At 38.8% G+C, this 19411-nt stretch overlaps 1 long non-coding RNA gene across 4 annotated transcripts in view; it reads right to left on the bottom strand.

Annotated features, from left to right (window-relative positions):
• Positions 1 to 19411, bottom strand: part of LOC111606623 — a 117178-nt gene that overhangs the window by 81758 nt on the left and 16009 nt on the right. For all 4 annotated transcript variants that reach the window (XR_002752163.1, XR_002752162.1, XR_002752161.1 and 1 more), the window contains exons 2-3: positions 16121 to 16210; positions 7071 to 7120 (exon numbers count right to left, since the gene is read on the bottom strand). This is a non-coding gene — a long non-coding RNA (uncharacterized LOC111606623). The remainder of the gene's footprint in view (positions 1 to 7070; positions 7121 to 16120; positions 16211 to 19411) is intronic.

Below are 19411 nucleotides of genomic sequence, written 5' to 3'. Positions count from 1 at the left end.
TGACAGCCCTCCCTATCACTGCTTCTGCTTTTTACACAAGAGCCACATTTCTTAGGCTAAATGTAGCAGCAAGGCGATCAAAAGGCTCGGCCCAGCAATTTTATCCTCGCCGTAAGCATATTTCACAAAGCAGCTTGAACCCTGCAACCTCTATATATCACAAACAGAGTCAGGAAATTAGCTCTGCAGCAGCAGGACATTAGTCATTTCATAAGAGAGTGAGCTAAAAGAGTTCGATAAACAAGAACGCCTCAGTCAGAAAATGAGACAGCGACCAGAAGAATATGAGCTTCTGAAAACACGTTCGTCATTTGGGCCTCCTGTTATAAGCCGAAGCTTATAAGCGCTTATAAGCGCTCTTTGTCATTTACTGTATCTGGCAGCGTAACCGGTGATGAGTAAAGGTGCAACAGAGCACACACGCCCACGGACGCCCACACGCCCCTGACCTACTACTGTTTTCACCTTGACAAGACAACTTCTGACATTTGTCGATCGCAAACCCTGACTCATGGGAACGCAAGCGCTACAATCACAATTATGCTACAATCCTGAAGTGGTCTGAATGACTTACAGTCATCTCATGAATTTCTAAAATGAAAAGGCTTTTTAAGGACACCGTCATGGTTTCATGTTCTGACGAAGCAAAACCAGCTTGATTGAAACCAGTACTAAACGTACACATACTGACACTGGGAGATACACACATTTACGACATACACATATTGTTGTGACCGGAGCTGAAGAGGAGGACGGGTCACACTTAGATACGGTTTAATTCTCAGTGTCTGCTAGTCTGAAGCCCAGTTTGCCCAGTTTGACAAATTTATCACCAGGTACAAATAAGATAAAGCTCTGTCAGATGCAAAAAAAGTGTTCAGACTCACTTTTGGGCATCTGCTTTGCATTTTTAATTAAATTTAAGTATAAACTTTAAGCAAATACTCCGTATTTACTGCTTTCTGACACTTCAGCAAATTCATTCTGATCAGTAGCTCAGTCTGCCACAGACGTTTTTGGGCAATTAGAGAAATTCAAAGTGTTGCAACTCTGACGTGTCATAGACACCTACCCGTATACGCCACTGCAACAAAATGATTTGTGCAGCACAATTGTCGAAGCAAAGACCTAATTCTGCACTTTGCTACACTATGCAGACCTTCTGTCTGCGCTGATGAAAACTTGCTCGTCTTCTGTTAAATTACTGTCATTCATTTGCAAGACTGGCTGACTCAGCTTAGAAAAGGAACTCAAATGTTTCTTTGCCGCACTTGAAATCTAAAACATTTGAAAATGTTGCGTCTTATACTAAAAGCAAAATAATTCCTCGGTTTCACTTCTAGTCTCGGAGTATGGGACATTATTCAGCTATATAAAATCAACGCGAGTTTGAGTTGTGCAGCTTAAAGAACATGGATGTCCAGCTCCAGTCCTAAAAGGCCGATGTCCTGCCAGTTTTAGATGTGTGTGTTTGAGCAGATGATTCAAATGGTCATCGGCATGTCATCAAATTATACGGTTAGGGAGCTTTTATTTCAGTCAGGTGTGTTGAGCCAGGAAAAGAGCTAAAACACACAGGATAGAGGCCCTTAAAGGGACTGAATTTGAAAATCAGCGTTGTAGATTCTTTCTGGTGCTTTTTCTGGTGAAGGTTTTTATTCATACAGCAAAATCGACATTATGTGCAACTATTCTTGCAGAGTAAGCATAATTGTTCCCTTAAACGTGGACACAGATGTCATATTGACTGCTTCTGTTCAACTGAGCCTTTTAAAGCTTTTTGTCTCTTTATTTTTTTGCAGTTCAATGTGGTCCTGGTAATGCTATAAACAGAAAAAACATCAACAACAAGAAACAGCTTTGGGTTGCTGCTTTAACACAAATACAGCACAGAAGCTGTTGGACGAGGAGATGATTAAGGTTAACCAAGCACTGTTAGTTTACAGTTCACAGACGGCCAAATTGAACTACAACAACCTGATTATACTGAACATCTGTCACTGGATAAAAAAGAAAACTACAAGATGATGTTGTCAAACAATACTTTACGTAACACTAGGGAATAAATTACCAAAGATACCATTAGGCCTTGACCTGAATAGCAACCAGAACAAGTTAGTGTCATATGTTTAAAATTCACACTTGGATGCAAAATCAATATAGGTAAGAAGCATTGTGTGAATCTACTTAAAGGTGTCTTGCAATTATATTTTATGTAACGCTGTTATTAACTTTTGAAATTTCAATCAAAAATGTTATGAGAAGAACAAAACCCTGATTAATTACATACAGTGTCAAGTTCATGTATCAAGTTCAAGTTATATTTACTATACTCATATTTTGGTTCGTAGAGGTTTTATTATATATTAATAGGTTGTTGTCTTTATTTCTTCCAAATATGTTTTATCCAGGGTTAAACTAAGGTCAAAAACCAACCGTTTCAGCGAAGGTTAGTCTTTTTATTTCACTCTTTGGTAAGGACTTGAACCTACTAATGGTTCAAGTCCTCCTAATGACTTATTTAGACAACAGTAGACAAAAACTAATCAATCGTCCAAACATCCGTTACGTACAAGTTACTTTTCTCATTGGACCTCAAAGAAAAACAGAAATTAGTATAATTTTTTTTAAAATCTGATTGGTGCCTGTCTTGGCACAATTTACTTCATGTTGAAATACTGATCTCTCCATTAGATCAAACAATAAAGTGTTAAATTAAACCATGGCGGGATTGCTCCATGATTGCTGCAGGACTGTGTGAGGAAAATCACCCAAACTGGGCTATTCTGAATATTATTTATATATATATATACAGTACAGACCAAAAGTTTGGACACACCTTCTAATTCAATAAGTTTCCTTTATTTTCATGACTATTGACATTGTAGATTCACACTGAAGGCATCAAAACTATGAATAACACATGTGGAAATATGCACTAAACAAAATAGTGTAAAACAACTGAAAATACCCCTTATATTCTAGTTTGTTCAAAGTAGCAACCTTTTGCTGTGATTACTGCTTTGCACACACTCTGCATTTTCTTGATGAGCTTCAAGAGGTCGTCACCTGAAATGGTTTTCACTTCATAGGTGTGCCCTGTCAGGTTAATAAGTGGGATTTCTTGCCTTATAAATAGTCATGAAAATAAAGAAAACCCGTTGAATTAGAAGGTGTGTCCAAACTTTTGGTCTGTACTGTATATTATTAACATATTTTAGGGTGCAAGTCCCTGCCTCGATGCAAAAAACTGTAAAGTTTTACAGTCCAACCAAGAGATTTCCTAGATGTTGTGTCAATAATTAGACACCTTAGGGTATTTTATCAATAGCTAAAGTTTTGCATATAGGCTGCAGACGTCATTACTACATAACATTTAACTTATTAATCAATATGCAACAACAAAAAAGTTGATATGACAACATTAACTTCCAATCCTGTTCGATTATGATTTTTGCAGTAAAACAATCACCTTTGGTGTCTCCACAATGAAGGATGACAGATAAACCAAGTAACTTTTTTTTTTTTTTACTTGTATTGCATGGGGGTGGGAGAGCATTTCTCTGCCCGGCAACAGAGAGAGCTGAGTCATCTCTGTCACAGCCCTCCCACGCCTCGCCACGCTGCACTACTCTCGGTATCTCTCGGTGTGGAGAAGCACAACCATGGACTTGATACCAAAACTAACATCATCACTTCATCCAGGCCCACAGATGACAAAAACATGCAGTTACCGTAAAGGTTGGCGGGAGGAGGGGGGCCTTTGGTGGAACAAGGCTGGCATGGGTGGGTGTGGGTGTGTTTTGTAGCTGTAATGCGTGTGTGTGTGTGTGTGTGTCTTAGCCTTTCAAAGATAATTTACAAAAACTGAAAATTATCAGTTTCTGTAAATGGATGACAGTCATCCATTACGAAGGGAGTGTCTAAAGGAGTAAAGAGGAAGCGATTAGAGATGTTTTCTCTTTGTATTTTCTGACCAACCTGCAGGCAGAAATACGCTGACTTGAGACAAATGTGATATAAAATGTCTTCAAGGCAAGACTTGGTTGATGCGCTGTTGTCATATTGCATTTGTAGAAAGGCATTCACAACTATAAAGAAAATATTCAATAATAACAAAAATCAAAATTACATACCCCCAATTTTAAATATTAGGGGTATTTTGAAATACCCCTAATATGCTGCAGCTGCACCATAGATCCTTGCAGCATCTATGGTGCACCCATTACCGCTGTTTTTAACCCTCCCTTGCACTGTGCCAAATTTTGCTGCTCGTCTATTTCAAACTTTTCTGACATATTGACATCTGTGCAGTTTGTTTAGCTTGCTCAGCAATTTGTCTTGTAAAGTGTTAACTGGCGGTTTTGGTTACTTCACTGTGATCTAGGTTTCGATCTTTAAAGCCCAGGTCAATAAATGAATTCCTATATTTCTGTAACTATGTAATGCAGCTGTGTTACTTAAAATACTTGAATCCTGATTTGATTTGATTTTTTAGAAAAGGTTCCAAACACAGATAACATTTCCAAGAAACTGAAAGGTTACATAATTGTTTCTCTGCTAAAAGAAACCAAACTGTTTTCCTTTTTTCATCTTGTGCTCTTTCCAGAAGAAAGATTATAGATCTCTCAGAGTATTAATGAAACCATTGTGGTTAACGGCTCTCAAATTATCTTAAAAGGAGAAAATAACTCTCATTTACCTGCACAATGCTTCTACAGACTCTAAAAACTGAACTTATAATGTGCTTAAGACTAGACAAAACAGAATAAATATCATAAAATTAATAATAATTTTAACATCTTGGACTTTCTTTGTGAAATGCTTTTTAAATTAAATGCATGTTGTCCAAAAGCTTTCCACAATATAACACCAGAGAAGGCACTCAATTGCCAGCAATTTACTTTCAAAACTGACTAATTGCTAATAAATACATCTACAAAGGATTCTATTACAAAAGTAGTATTAGTGAACAAACGTTCTGTATCGATGCAGTTTTTAATTATCATCTTAGCGACCTGTCCGGGAGTACCCTGCCTGTCCACTCGATGACCACAGGAGACAGGCACCAACACCCTGTGACTCAGCAAGGAAAAGCAGGTCGAGACTCACGGGATTTAATAAAAATCCAATTATTACGCTGTACACAATAGTACTGACATGCAGTGTGCACTGAGGTGGCTGCATATGTCTAATCATAAACTTTGAATCAACAAGATGTAGCCTGAGTACATCATTTAAGGTAGCTAGCCAAGTAGTTCCTGACATTAGCTAAGCAAGCTAATGTTGCAGGAGGCAGCAATTTGTGAGCACTGCAATTTTCTGATTAATGTTCTGGACTCAACATGAACATGGTTTGGAAAAAAAAAAACGTTAATATCTTTACCGCAGTTCAGATTTAAAGTACTCTGACTGTTATTGTTTTAGTTGTATTCAGTCATTGTCCTCCTGCTACCTCTTGTACTTTAGAACAGAAAGATGGTGAACAAACATTGATCTAATTTTTGAGGAAAGACTGAACCATTGGTAAAATGCATCAACCAGGGAGCCCCAAATGGCTTGAAATTACTATAGGAACATACTTTACCAACTTTTCTAACATGTCATTATTGCCACTTGTTGGATTAGAGAGTTAAACTGTATACCAGAGTCAAATGTTGGAGTGAACATTTGAGATAGCATTAGCATTACCTTTAACTGATAGACTGCTTCAACTAGCTAGCAGGAACAAGAAGTGCTGTACAGCCTGCTCTAAGGTAGCTAACACCAACATTGTGCCAAGCTTAAGAAGGTATGTACTGAAGTTTCACAATAGTACTTTAGCTTACCAAGAATAAAATAAAAAGAACACCAAGTAGTTGAAATCCTTACACATCTTGGCAATTTTTAGTTTTATCAGTTGTGCTTGATAAGAGATTCGTATGATTACATAAACCATACAGTAGTTAAAGCTAATAGACACTCGAGATAAGCTCCAATAGGGCTGCGTGAGGGAATGGTCAGATATTGTGATTTTGAAAAAACAAAGACATACTGTCCTTGACATACATTCATACATTCTTTTTTTTTTTTTCTTTCCATCAGACAGAATCGCTAACGCAAATTCAGATTTGACGGAGTTGTAACTTCCCTAACTTCCAGGAGCTAATGGGCCAAGATTTTCATATTGATCCATCACTGTGTGCCTGACACATTCTTACAAAACTATATGAGAGCAAAAAAGTCAAATGTCAACTTCAGGCAACTAGTTCACTATCTAAACCTGGAGCTTGAGGTTTTTTTTATTATTATGGTACAGCTTACGGATAATATGCGCGTCAATACAGACTGTGAAACTCTCACCAACACCACTAAAAGATTCATTTCTGTACATAAATTGCTCCCGAGTTGTACTTCTTTGATCATGTTCTTTTTTTTTTCTCATTGTGAGGACAGCTGCTGCAATATCACCTAGAAATCTAACACACACGCTTTCACTTTAGCCCTTCGAGGTGCGGACAGCGCATTACCATATGATTGAGCGACTAAATTTAGAGCAGCCGGTCACAGGACAAGTGGAAAACGTAGCCAGTGTTCACCACAGCCAGCCCTTCCACCAACAAAAAATGGATCCTGTCCCCGTCTGTGATTATCCGCAGTCCGATTTTACCTCACTTGTGCTATTTTCAGTACTTTGCAACAAGACATTGAATTGTGATTTTTATTTTACACCATATTTGCTGAATGAAAATCAATCAGGGTGATCAATTTAAAGAGTGTTTTAACACTAAAGAGAAATTAGTAAGTCTCTAGTAGCGAGAGTTAAAATCATCAAAGATGAAAAAACGCTTTATATTTTCCGTCCAGACCTTTATTTCTTCCTGCTTTAAGTCTTATGCTGTCGTTCAGGTTATAACTTTCTTTGAAGCCTTTTCATTTGACCACCTGAAGTAGGAAAACGGCAACAAAACATTGGAGAGTGCAAACCAGTCATTAAGGTTAAATTATGAGGGGTTCTGCCCACCTCCTTTGATTTTCAAACAGAAAACGCCAGTAATGGCTAAAGTAACGCTCAGCTTGCTTTCACTTACCAGTTTGTCTCCCTTCATCCTCCTCTTCATCAGAAAGTCGCCAGTGAACACTGAGAAGAGAGGAGAGGAAAGGGAAAAAGAAGAGAGAAGGAATGTTTTAATCACTCTGAAAGAAGCCAACTACCTTCCCACTCACATTTCTGAGTATTCACCTCACACAGACACACAGCACAACTCAAAGCACAAACTAGGAGATGCCTCCAACAGACCATGAATCACAGCAAGATGGGGGGAAGAAAACGTAGTCAGGGGGTTATAGAGTGAAAGAGTGACAGTAAGACAGAAAATGTAGATCCAGAATAGAAAAGAGGAATGAATAGAATGTAGAGAGGACAGTATGATGAAAGGGGGAGGAGAAAAAGAGCGAGAGTGGGGAAAGAAAAACTGAAATGCATGGCTTGGCTGAGTCATCTGTAACCACCACTTCCTTCAGTGCTCTTAGAGCTCTACTGATGACTGGCCAACTTCTAAAACAGGCACACACACACACACACACACACACACACACACCAATCATCTCCTGCTGTCAGCTTCACACCACTCAACATCTTTTGATTTCTAAAATAAAAAGAAGAAAAAAGTAACTCTTATGTGGCTCTACTTCTACATATACCATCCTGAGGAGCATTAAAATGGCATAAATCTAACGGGAGGTACAAGGTTTTAATGTTACTGCTTGAAGATTGTGTTTAATTATGTATTTAGGAGTTAAGATACTTCAAATAACTGCAATATGCAGGACTGAGAAGTCCGTTGCATCCTTGAGATTATGTGAAAGCCTGGGAAAGCGAGTCATGGGCTGACCCCACTCCAACCAGTCAAATCAAAACCGTTTCCTTTCCCAGAATCCCCCAGGGGATTGTTTCTAAGTTAGGCATGTTCAGAAGCTCGCTTCATATGTTGTTAAATGATGGGGAATCACAGAAAAGTCAAAGAAAATGTAGCTTCTTTTCTGAAAAAATGTATTTATTCCATCTACCTGGCAGTTAAATGGCCCTTTTTTACTGGACTATAATTGATTAGGTACATTTTGTAATAGCAGGCTGGACCCCTTTTTATCTCCAGAACCTTAGGCTTCGACTGCTGCTTGGAGATTTACAATATGTTTGGACATTGATTGGGAAAAATTTCCACCTTTAGAAGCACTGCCATGACACCTCGAGTCAGCTGTAGTTGTCATGCCAGGCCACTACATGGCGCTGTGATTTTTGAATGTCACTGAGCTCTGTGCTCTTAACCCTTAGCTTCCACCTCGCTAACTTTCACCTCATAGTAAACAGTAACTCATCTCCATCTGCCATGAACAAAGCGCTTATGTAATGTATTCCTCATCAGAAACTGCTAAACTGAACAGGTCCAGTAGGACAATGCTAGCCGCGTTTGTTTGTGTTGTTTTATTTCCGTGCAAGCGTAGAACAAACCCTACAGGCGTCCATTCTGCACATCCACGCTGGGTTGTTATGGAAAAGTTTCACTCGGAGACCTGGTTTCAAATAATGCCGTTGTGAGACATCCTGGTCACTGATGGCGCGTAAACGAGTGTCTGGATCGCAACAAAAATGTTAGAGTTTAACCGTGAAAATGGGCGCTTATTTTTCACATCATAGATTCCAGAAGAGGTCCTCAGACATTTTGTTACCTCTTGACATTTGTTCACAGCATCAGTTCTCACCTATTGGATTGAGACCTGGTGACTGTGGAGGCCATTTAAGTATAGTTAACTCACTCAAGAAGCCATTGTTTTTGAGATAATTTGAGCTTTAGGAAGCCATAAGAACATAGACATACTGTGGTCATGTAGGGATGGACATGACCAGCAACAGGCTGGGGTGTTGAAGGAATGGTCAGTTGGTGTAAAAGTGAAAACAGCTTCGACACTTTGACATCACTGCCAGCACACCATCACTTTCATGTTGCTTACTCAGAATTTTGACTTTTACAGGTAGACTACTGTATTGCTTTTTTTAAGTTGTTACAGGAACTCATCCCACAAAGCACATTTGTGTATATTAGTGATACGCATTTCATTGAAAGTTGAAAAAAATATTTCGATTTAAATATCTCATGTTGCAACACAGACAGCTGAGAATCATATAAAAGTAAATATTGTACTTTTTTCATTTTCTTTTCAAAGTTAGAGCCTGCGACTTATATCCAAGTGTGCTCAGTAGTTTGGGTATTACTGTTTCCTTTTACTTCAGTAGTTTGTGTATTTTTGTTATGTTTGAAGACAACGTTTTACAGACAAAGGAACATTCCTCTGAAAAGTGTCAGATCTTGGGCTACCAATTACTGAAAATGCAGCCAAATTGAAGGAGAAGCAAAAACACTTGAAAAGTCTGACACTATTGCAAGAGGCCAGTTAAAATTGGGACAAGATGCCATGGTTCCTCGTAGGTCATTTTTGGTTGCAGTGCTGTGGAAACGAAAATTCCCAACATTGCTGAGATAAAGAAATACCTTTATGTCTCCTCCATAATCGTGCAGACAACATTTAACCTTTTCAAATGTCATTTAGCCACACAGGCTTAGGCTTATCACAAAAAAGCAAGCTTCATATAAACAACAGAAATCAAGCGAGTGCATTTTTGGCATAGTTGTGGAGAAAGATTTGACTCGAAAGAGGCCAGCCAGACTAGACTGTCTGGGTTTGGGGAAATAAAATGGCCGTAAAAGCACTTCTTTAAAAATGAAAAATTGTCTTGTTGAAGGAGAATTATGCAATATTTCCTGACAAAGATCTGATTATGCGTTGAGTGCTGAAGCAAGTGGCCTGATTTTTGTTTTAGATCTCTGAGAGAAAAAAAAAATTTTTACTGCACCATGACAAAAAATAAGTGTAAGCTTTTCAGAATGTTGTGTTAATACCCAATAACTCATTTATAGTTCATTTATTCTTGTCAGAAGTTACATTAAACTATGTTTGTAGATGAGATGAATACATTCTTTATTTGTACTTGGTTTTTTATGCAGTTATTCAGATTTGCGTGTCACTGGCACACACACAAACACACACCGTTCTTGTGTCAATATGAAATATCAACTCCCTCATCTCAGAAACAGAAACAAACCTAATGAGCCGAACACAACAGCATCACACCCCAGGACTGTTCCTTCTGCGCACAAACAAACATGCACCCGCTGAACCGATGAAGCCCATTTGGTCAGAAACAAATTACAGATTATTTTAAAGTTTGGCTTGTGACACTTCAATGTCTCAAATCAAACTAAATTTGACATCAGACAAAGAGAATTAACTCGATATAGTTACTAAAAGAAAATAGTGATTTTATGAAGGGAAGAAAGCATCCAAAACAACCTGGCAAATTTGCTAGAAACAAACTGCAACCTTTGTAAATCATGACATTGTTTCAGTATCGTGACTCCCACACGGGCCTTATTACCGGACGAACTGCAGGCTAAAGCAATCACTTAAAAAGAATAGTTTTGAAAAGCAACACATCAAAAGAAATTCAAGAACAAATCGGAAACAAAGTCTTTGCCAACTTTGCAAAGGGTTGCGAAGCCATTTCTAAGGTTTTGAGACTCCAGTGAACCACAGCGAGAGCCGTCATCTGAAGGAGGAGAAGAACTGGAAACAAAACTGAGCCTTGCTAAGAGTCTTGAAACGTTACTGCAAGAGCACACCGACTGCTCGTTCAGGAGGTCACAAACAATCCAAAAATAACAGAGCTCTGCAGGCCTCATTGTTACAGCAAGGATTCATGATTCAAGAATTTAGAGACTGGGACGAAATGGTGATTGTTGTTCTGAAAAAAATAACTATTCATCAACAGGAAAATAAAGGACAATTTCAGAATCTGCCCAAAATCCTGATGATCTCCAAGTCTTTGGGTAAACAATTAAGTTGACTGTTGAGACTAGAGCATAACTTGGAGGGTACGAGTCCTTTACAAATTATGTTTAATAAACACATCAACAGAGAAAATACATTAAAAAATGACAGTCTGGGACTTCTTTACCATTTCAGGATCTACACAAGTCGCCACAATTGATGGAAACGTCAATCCTCTTCTTTACCACAAAAGTGGAAAAGAATGTTGGGAATCATTTCACAATCCTAAATGTGTTTTGCAAAAAGTCACTTTGTGGTTGAGCAACAAATCAGGAGAACATTACCACTTACCGCTCTGCACCTGACAGGGGATCTGACATCTGGCGCTGTGATTTCTTGTAAATAACTTGGCATGAGTAGAAATGGTTTCGCTTAAAATAATTCTGCTTTTTTTTTTCTTCCATTTGAGGGGTAAATCATAACCCTTGAAACTATCTGCAGCCTGTGCTCGACCAGCGCTTCCGTTGACATTAAGAAACGCGTCACAGTGAACCCACCGTTCTGCAAAATGACACATCAAGAGCATTAGTTAAAATGAAAACAAAATTACTGCCTCATCATGAGAAGATTGTCATCAGCAGCAGGCAACTTTGGCCTCCTGTTCCTGTTTGCAATGTAGGAGTCGGACTCCTACTCTGTCCAGCTGAGGAAACGATGGGAACTTATTAAACGCGAAGCTTCCTCTGCAGTTCCCACACTTATCATAACACACTTGAACACTTGGGTACAAATAGTTGCTCACAACTATATGCCAGTCGTGGCCCACGTGGAGTCATAACCGCGATGGCTAAAATCGAGAGCACATCCTGATTGTGCGTTTCATTCTGCTGCTCAACATATGAATGGTCTACTTCCTGCTAATGATTAATAACGACACTGATGCATTCACTGGTTAGCCATGGAGTACAGTGAACGCAAGCATGACAAGTATTAAGTATTTTGATCAAAGATAACTTTTTGAAGTGGATGTAATGAGAACTCCCAGCAAACGAGTTCGACACAAAGTTAATATTCAATCAGATTGATCATCTGATTGAATCTGATTCGTCAAGTTCCATCTGGATGTTCTTAGGATCATAACGCACTCACATACTTTATAAGCCAATATTACGTGTGCAACTTTATATTATCTTGTAAAGTAAGTCTGAGATAATGGGCCCGACAGATTAAGATGAACAGCTGAACAAGATACGAAATATCAAACTGTATGTCGACAGAATTTTCAACAGTGTGGCCACCTTTTTCACAGACACAGATCTGTCTAATAAACATGTAAAAAATGTACAAACTTTAAAAATAATTTTGTGTTAACTGGGGCAAAAATATTAACTATTGGGCAACTTATCACCGTGTTAGAAAAAACTTTGAGTGTTGCTTTCCTTTTTAGCAAAACAGCAAATACTATAACAGTTACTAGATTTAGTTCTGTATTTTTTCCAGTGTCGGAAAGGTTCTGCATCTCAACATGTTTCTACAGTGTAAACATTGTCCTGGTCCATACATAAAACTCATTTGTACATTGTAATTGACGAGCTGATAATTGCAGTTCAGTCTCTGTATCTTTCTTGAATTTTGCATCGTATTTTCTTTGATGATAAATATGAGTAAGCAGGGTGCGTTAGCACAAGTCCTGACTAGGTTTGGCTATTTTTCTTTTATTATTCGCCACATTACTCACTAATATCCCCTACTTTCAAACAGAGTCATGAAGTGAAGCATGCCAGTCATTTTGCTGCTTTCGCATTTCAAATTAATGCCATGCAGCATTTGTGTAAAAACACATATTGACTGGTGAACGTAGACCTGCACAACACTGTGATGGACGTAACATTACAGCGTTTCGTCCATTAATATTTAAACAAATATCATTAGCTGTTGCTGTCTGGCATTTTTACAACTTCACTGCTGCAAGGACATCGATGTTTTTGACATTTTTAAAGTCTTTTCAGACATCAGAGTGTTTGTAATTAAGATGCTTCTACGGGATTGTTGTGATACTACAGCACAGCTAGCACCTGGGGGTTATCGGTATCTTCTGCTGTGTCATAAAGCGGTTTCCAAAATGCAGGGAGGAGGCAGGAAGCAGGCGGATTAAAGTCAACTGGTTACTTAAAAATAAGAAAACACTCAAGCTAAAGTCAAAAGGTGAGTCCAAAACATACAGCCGGAGGGAAAGACAGGGATGCAAGCTGCAAGCACAACAGGACCAAGAGCTGTTCTTACAGAGATATTTATGCAGCAGAGATTGTCGCTGAACAAGGAGCAGGACGAGGATTAGAAACCTGGTGCAGGTGTGAGAAGAGGCAAGTAACTGAAGTTGAACTGAGGAAATGGGAGAAGCAGCTGCTAGAATACACAGGGAACATGGAGGCAATCTAAATACAGAGAGATTCAACCCAAAACCCAAACACCTCAGAATTGTGACAGTACATCAGTCTGATATGTAAAAACCTCCAGAGCACCTTTCATTTTTGTCTTTTCAGCTAAAGATGAAGCAGATGAATACGCTTCTCTTTTTTTGCATGTCCATGTCATTTTAGTGAAGTTCGGGGAGCAGCTTATTATTATGATTCTCCTCCATGATTCCGGTAAGCCAATTAATTGAGGGAAGGGCCTGAGCGCTCGGGGGTGTGTGTGTGTGGGGGGGGGGGGGGGCGGTGCGCAGCCCTGCTGTGTTATGTACCAACAAGTTTGGATAATTTTTCAAGCTATACGTCTATCTGCAAAAAAACCTTTTTTGCATCTACTAAGTTTTGAATATTTTGCCAACCCCATTTAGCCATTCAGACTCCTGTAAAAACTTTGTAAATGGTTTAAACATGGGCAAAAATAAGTGAATTTTAGTCGCATGAACATAATCATATAATAAAGGAGGGCTACATATAAATGCATGCTTTTCCTATTTTTATTGGTAAAAATAAACACTGAAAATTGTGCATACCTGTTTTTCCACTTAAGTGCATTGCACTACGTCGGTCTTATCTCATAAAATTACAGGAAACTACATTCAAGTTTTGTTTGTAACCTTGCAATATATGAAATATTTTTAAAAAATAACTTAAATACTCTTACAACAACTGACTGAGGTGTTTCTGAACTTTGAATTCCGATACCCGATTGTCATTTTCTCCAAGGACGGATTACATTTAGTCGAACAATTATTACTTCTCAATCTCAATAATGGTAAATAAAATAAAATAAAAGTGGGAAAAAAACACGACACAGTAGCAATCCCCACACATAAATATGCAAAAAATACAAATAAAAATAGGATCCAATTGAAACTGAAACCTTATCTGCTTTTATCAGTAAGACCAGACAGCCTTGAATACAAAGTCTGACAGGCCGTCATAGATAAACAATAACAAATGTAACAAAGACGAGATACTGTAGGTCTAGATTAAAAACCTAAAATGGAGGTTCTGGGTGGCTCAGTTGGTGGAGTGTGTGCAACATGTGCAGAGGCTCTAGACCTCAACATGGCTGCCCTGGGTTCAATTCCCGCTCTCAGGCTGCATGTTTTCCCGTTTTCCCTCCTCACTATTTCCTGGCTTTGTGCTATTCAATAAAGGCCACAAGAACCTAAAGAAAAGTTTTTTTAAAAAAAAGACTAAAACTTAAATAAAATTATTAGCAGCAGCATTCCAATAAGCTTCAGTGCTCTGAAATCGAGGAGCAAATTCATTCTCCAAAACACAGCACAGAGTTGTCAGGACAACCAGAACCTCTGGTGCAAATTTCCTTCATGAAAAAAAACAAAAACCTACAGCTATCTTTGGTTTTTATCGCAGCTCATTTATCTCTCTGACATGGAGCCACGCACGGCCGGTGCCCAAACAGAAAGTAAGACTTTGACGAATGCTGGCTCAGCAGAGCGCTCGCTGTGGGAGGATTGTGGGAGATTGAGTTTGCAGATGAGTCAAGGAGACCCATTATACTCGATTATCAGTATGAATGGCCTGGCTGTCTATCTTTAGGTTTCGTGTGGGAATCGAACCAACATCTGCTCGGTTGTTACCTAGGAAGACCTCTCTGCACTGTGAAAAACATCTGACACAATGTGTTTTGTTTCTCAGCTTCGGGTGAGATCCTAACTGGGTGGTTTTAAAAAAAAAACAACATTATTGAATCTAATGTAAAGATTGTATAAGTGGTTGTGTTACACTGAACATCTCCAGATTCTGTGGTTTATTACAAAAGAATGAGAGAACTTTCGGTGACCTAGAGGGGTTTTCTAAAAGTCTAGATTATTAGAAAAGTTAAGCATTTCAATCAGCCTGTTCAAATTAACAGCTCAGCTGTACATAATCGATCTGAGAGTCCTGTGACACAAAAAGGAGGCAGGTTCTTAAAAAGACCAAGATACAGCTCTTCTTTGAAGCAGCCTAATTATTTTTCCAGCTAACTGGTTATCACCTGCTTGTATCAGCAGGCAGACAGCATGTTCACTTCTTGTAGTATTGTTTGTAATATTTCTGACAGATGACCTCTTATCTGTCTTTTGGCAGTGGTTCAGTGAGCCTGCTTTGCAGATTTCATCGTGTGGCGAAGACTCTTTGAGGCAGCGTCTTAGACTTAGACTTAGACTTAGACTTGTACTTTATTGATCCTTTGGGAAGACTCCCTCAGGAAATTGAAGTTACCAATTGTTGGCAGCAAACAAAAAAATGAAATAATAAAATAAACAAGTTTGCGTTTCAGCATTTCATTTGCCTTAAAGGTCAAATCTGGACAAATTTCAAATATACCAGCCGCGACGCCTTCAAGAGTTTGACTCTGACACTGAGCAGTTGCGAGGTTAGTAATTCGGCAGCTGCACGTGTTGATGAACGATAACGTGCTGCAGTTTTGATTGCATCACTTAGTCAAACATCAATGAGATGACTGTGCTCAGAGCTTACAGCGTCCCTCTGCCGAACTCCAGTCATGGTCAAAAGGTAACCTAAAGTTTGTAGCGGTATTCACGACGGTTCGTGCCGGGCCCCAGTCCAGAAACCTGTCATGCGCTTTACCTTTTGCCCTAACTCTCCTAATCCCACCGTTTATCTCGCCAGTCAGGCGAACAAAGGCAAAGGCGACTTTTAAAGGCCCGCTCGATTCCCGTGTGATAACGTCTGGCTCCAAGAATATCAGCCGATGACGGATGACTGCACATCTGTTCTCTGAGTGTCAGAGGAAAATCTGTAATACAGACCTGGAAACGCAAGTCAGCAGTTCCTCGTTTCATTGTCCTCCTTCCAGTTCTTGCTGCTATGATGCACGGCGAAACGTATGAGATCATTTACTGTAAAGAGAGAAAGAGAGAGAAACAGGCAGGTTTAGAAACAAAATGCTATGAAAAAAAAGCTTCACAATAAAGGATTGTAAACAATTAGGGCGGCGGGTCTTAAGAAATCTAACCCTCTGAAATAAAACACAGAAATACCAACAGTAAGATTAAATTACCTAGCCTCTGAATCTTTGGACATATATTATACATGATAGTATATTTTAGACTACGGTGAGTCCATATACATATATCCTTTAAATGATTATAAAATCTAGTTCGACCTGGTTAGGACACGTCCCACAGATGACATAGAAAAGTTGATTGGGGTTGATTTGATTTGTTTTTGGCAAGTCATGTAGATTTACTTTGAATTTCTACATAAAAGAAAAAACAACATAAAAGCAGACAGTGAAACAAACACAATGTGAGGAGGTAAGAGTTTAGGGTGTGAAATACTAGTAAAACATATTTTTAGATTATTAACCCACGTCTTCAACACACATTACTCTCTCTTTTTAATCGTCGTGATGAGCCAACACCATTCTGAGTGTTAGCATCTGAGCTCAGGAATCGGCATCAAGGGCAATGAAGTTCATCCAAACTGGGAATATGTGTATTGTTGGTGGGCAAAGTTTGAATCCATAGCAACTGAAATAGAAAACTGTCAACCAAATGATGTACATAAGCATCAGGGGTTTGTTTGTGACTGCAACATTTCATACATTGAAATTGCAGGATGACCCGCAACCCAACATTGTGCAGCTCTGACGCCGACTGGAAAAGAAACATTTAAGAGAATCTGCATGCCAGTCAACAACCAGACAGATAGAAGAAAAAAATGAATTGAAAGAGTTATTTTTACAAATAATTGCATTCATTTAGCATCACATCTTCTGATTTTAGTTGGCAATCAGTTCTGAGTTGGAAACATTTTATCAGGTAGTACATTATGACTGTTAATCTGATGTTTATGTCGTAATGTATTACTCGATAAAATTCTCTTTAATTAATCAAATTAAACTTTATTTTATCTCCACAGCTTAGGTTTTCTGCAGCAGTGCTGCTGGACGGTTCCTTCAGTCGTTTTCGTGTCAAAATCTTTGTCCATTTTGCTTGTTATGTTAGCTTGAGTAGCAAAGAACCTGATTTGATTGGCAGCCAATCAGAAAGACGAGCAGGGCAAGTAACATTTTCCTGAATTTTGCCCCTGACAGTAAAGGCTATTTCTAACTCCATGTTCAATTGTAACAGATTGTATAACAATGACGATGCACTTATACTGTGTGACATTTAAAAATGGTTCTCTACTGTGCTCATGTTTACGCTTGTAAAATGCTGTTAGCTAGTACCTCAGTTTGATGAAGTGAATTCATTCGGAAACGAAAGAATAAGTGCTCAGATGTGCTCTAGTATTTGTGGGGACTGAACAATTTCTACAACTAATGTAGAAATTGCAGCCTGGTCTGGATTTTACCCTGATGAACTCAAACACTGTCCTCAGCATTCAGATGGTTGGAACAAAGAATTCTCTGGTTCTTAAAATAACAATAATAATAATAATAATAATAATAATAATAATAATAATAATAGGCAAGTTTCAACTGCATGCAAAAATGAATGGAAATAGCTCAGACCAGCTGGATTGGATTTGTATCCAATTTGTGTGCTTTGCTTATGCATGTTGTCTAACTGAAAATTGTGTCAACAGGATTACTATCGTAGCACTTTTTCCAGATTTTTTTTTTTTTTTTAGACAAACACAACCTAGAAAAAAAAGCTTAATCGGGCCTCTTTTTTCTTGTTGAACATCGAACGTTGAAGTACATGACGTTTTCTACTAGAAACCATTTTTCATGTTAACATGCCCTTCTTATCATGCCATCTCCCCACCAGAGTCTTTCCGTACTGAGATCAACCCTCATCTGCCTCAGAATTTGCTGCTTTTGCGTTGACATAAGTGGAAAAAAAATTGCCTGGTGTTGTTTAGCAGTGGAAACACTTTCCAGCAGAGCAATTCTGAGATTTTACAAGTGGGAATAGACACCCACACATCCACTTACTTAATTTTTTTTTTTTTTAGTTCATGTCACAAGGAGTGTGTCTACGTGTCTGAGCACATCTAGAGGGACAACAGATGCCATTTAGTAACTAGTGGAAGACTGTCAACAACTTTACCCGAGCAAACTAAATTACATTTAGTAACTTATGTTTTTAGTTAAAACGAGGCTTATGAAGTTACTTTTGCGATTCATTTCACAACCTGAAACAAGTCAAACTACTTTGTGCAAAAGTTTTGAAAATAGGTTAAATAAATAATTAAAGAGGAATTTGTGTCGCGATCACATCTCTGAATGGGACAGATTTCAACACTATTTTTACTTCCACCATAAAGGGGGAAGGGTCTTGTCTTTCGCCGCCCTTTCTCCTCCCTCCCTGCAGATGCCTCGCCGGCTCTGTTCCTGTGAGACCCCAGACACAGAGCCGTCGTGACTCAGCCAGGAGAGGATCTGACTCACCTCCTGTGGAGTCTCGGCACTTAATTCCCACGAAGGTGTTGCACAGAGATGCTATTGTGTGTCTGATTAGGCCAGACGTACGGACTGACGGGGGCGGGAGGGGGGAGCGAGACGCTCTTCCTTTGGGAACACTGGGTTATTTGTCTCTGAGAAAGTTTACAGTACTGGTCCTAATTCATCTTTTAAGAGCTCATTCAGGAAGCGAGACTGCATATTGATACGTTTGTGTGTGTGTGTGTGTGGTCTATGATGAATAATGGCTGGGGCAGACCACCATGGTCATGTGTTTTATACGCAGATGGCCTCTTAATGATCTCATGGAGTCTAAAGTGACCTTTGGGAACTGCCTTGTCAGACATCAGACATGCAGGCCGTATTAAACTTAACTGGCTGCACTTTGATGATTTAATCATTTATTATGTCGTAGAAAAGGTGAATCAAGAAAGCGGGCGAAACTGCAGACACAATGGATGGACCTGTTGGAGATACTCATGGAGAGACAACTTTGAGTAAAAAGAGTCTCACAGTAGACTTAAAACAAAACATTTTTGACAAAATCTATTTGATTTCTATTTACAGTGTGTGAATTGTTTGGAGCATCTCATTATAAAAGATTTTAAACGGTATACTGGAATATTTTAGCTGAAACCTGCAATTTGATAAACCCGACAATGGGGCATCAGTTTAAATGAGTTGTTTT

Source organism: Xiphophorus maculatus, chromosome 22 (assembly GCF_002775205.1).
Source record: "Xiphophorus maculatus strain JP 163 A chromosome 22, X_maculatus-5.0-male, whole genome shotgun sequence".
Taxonomy (NCBI): Eukaryota; Metazoa; Chordata; class Actinopteri; order Cyprinodontiformes; family Poeciliidae; genus Xiphophorus; species Xiphophorus maculatus.
The sequence above is the reverse complement of the archived record's forward strand: the minus strand, read 5'-3'. Positions and strand labels throughout refer to the sequence as shown.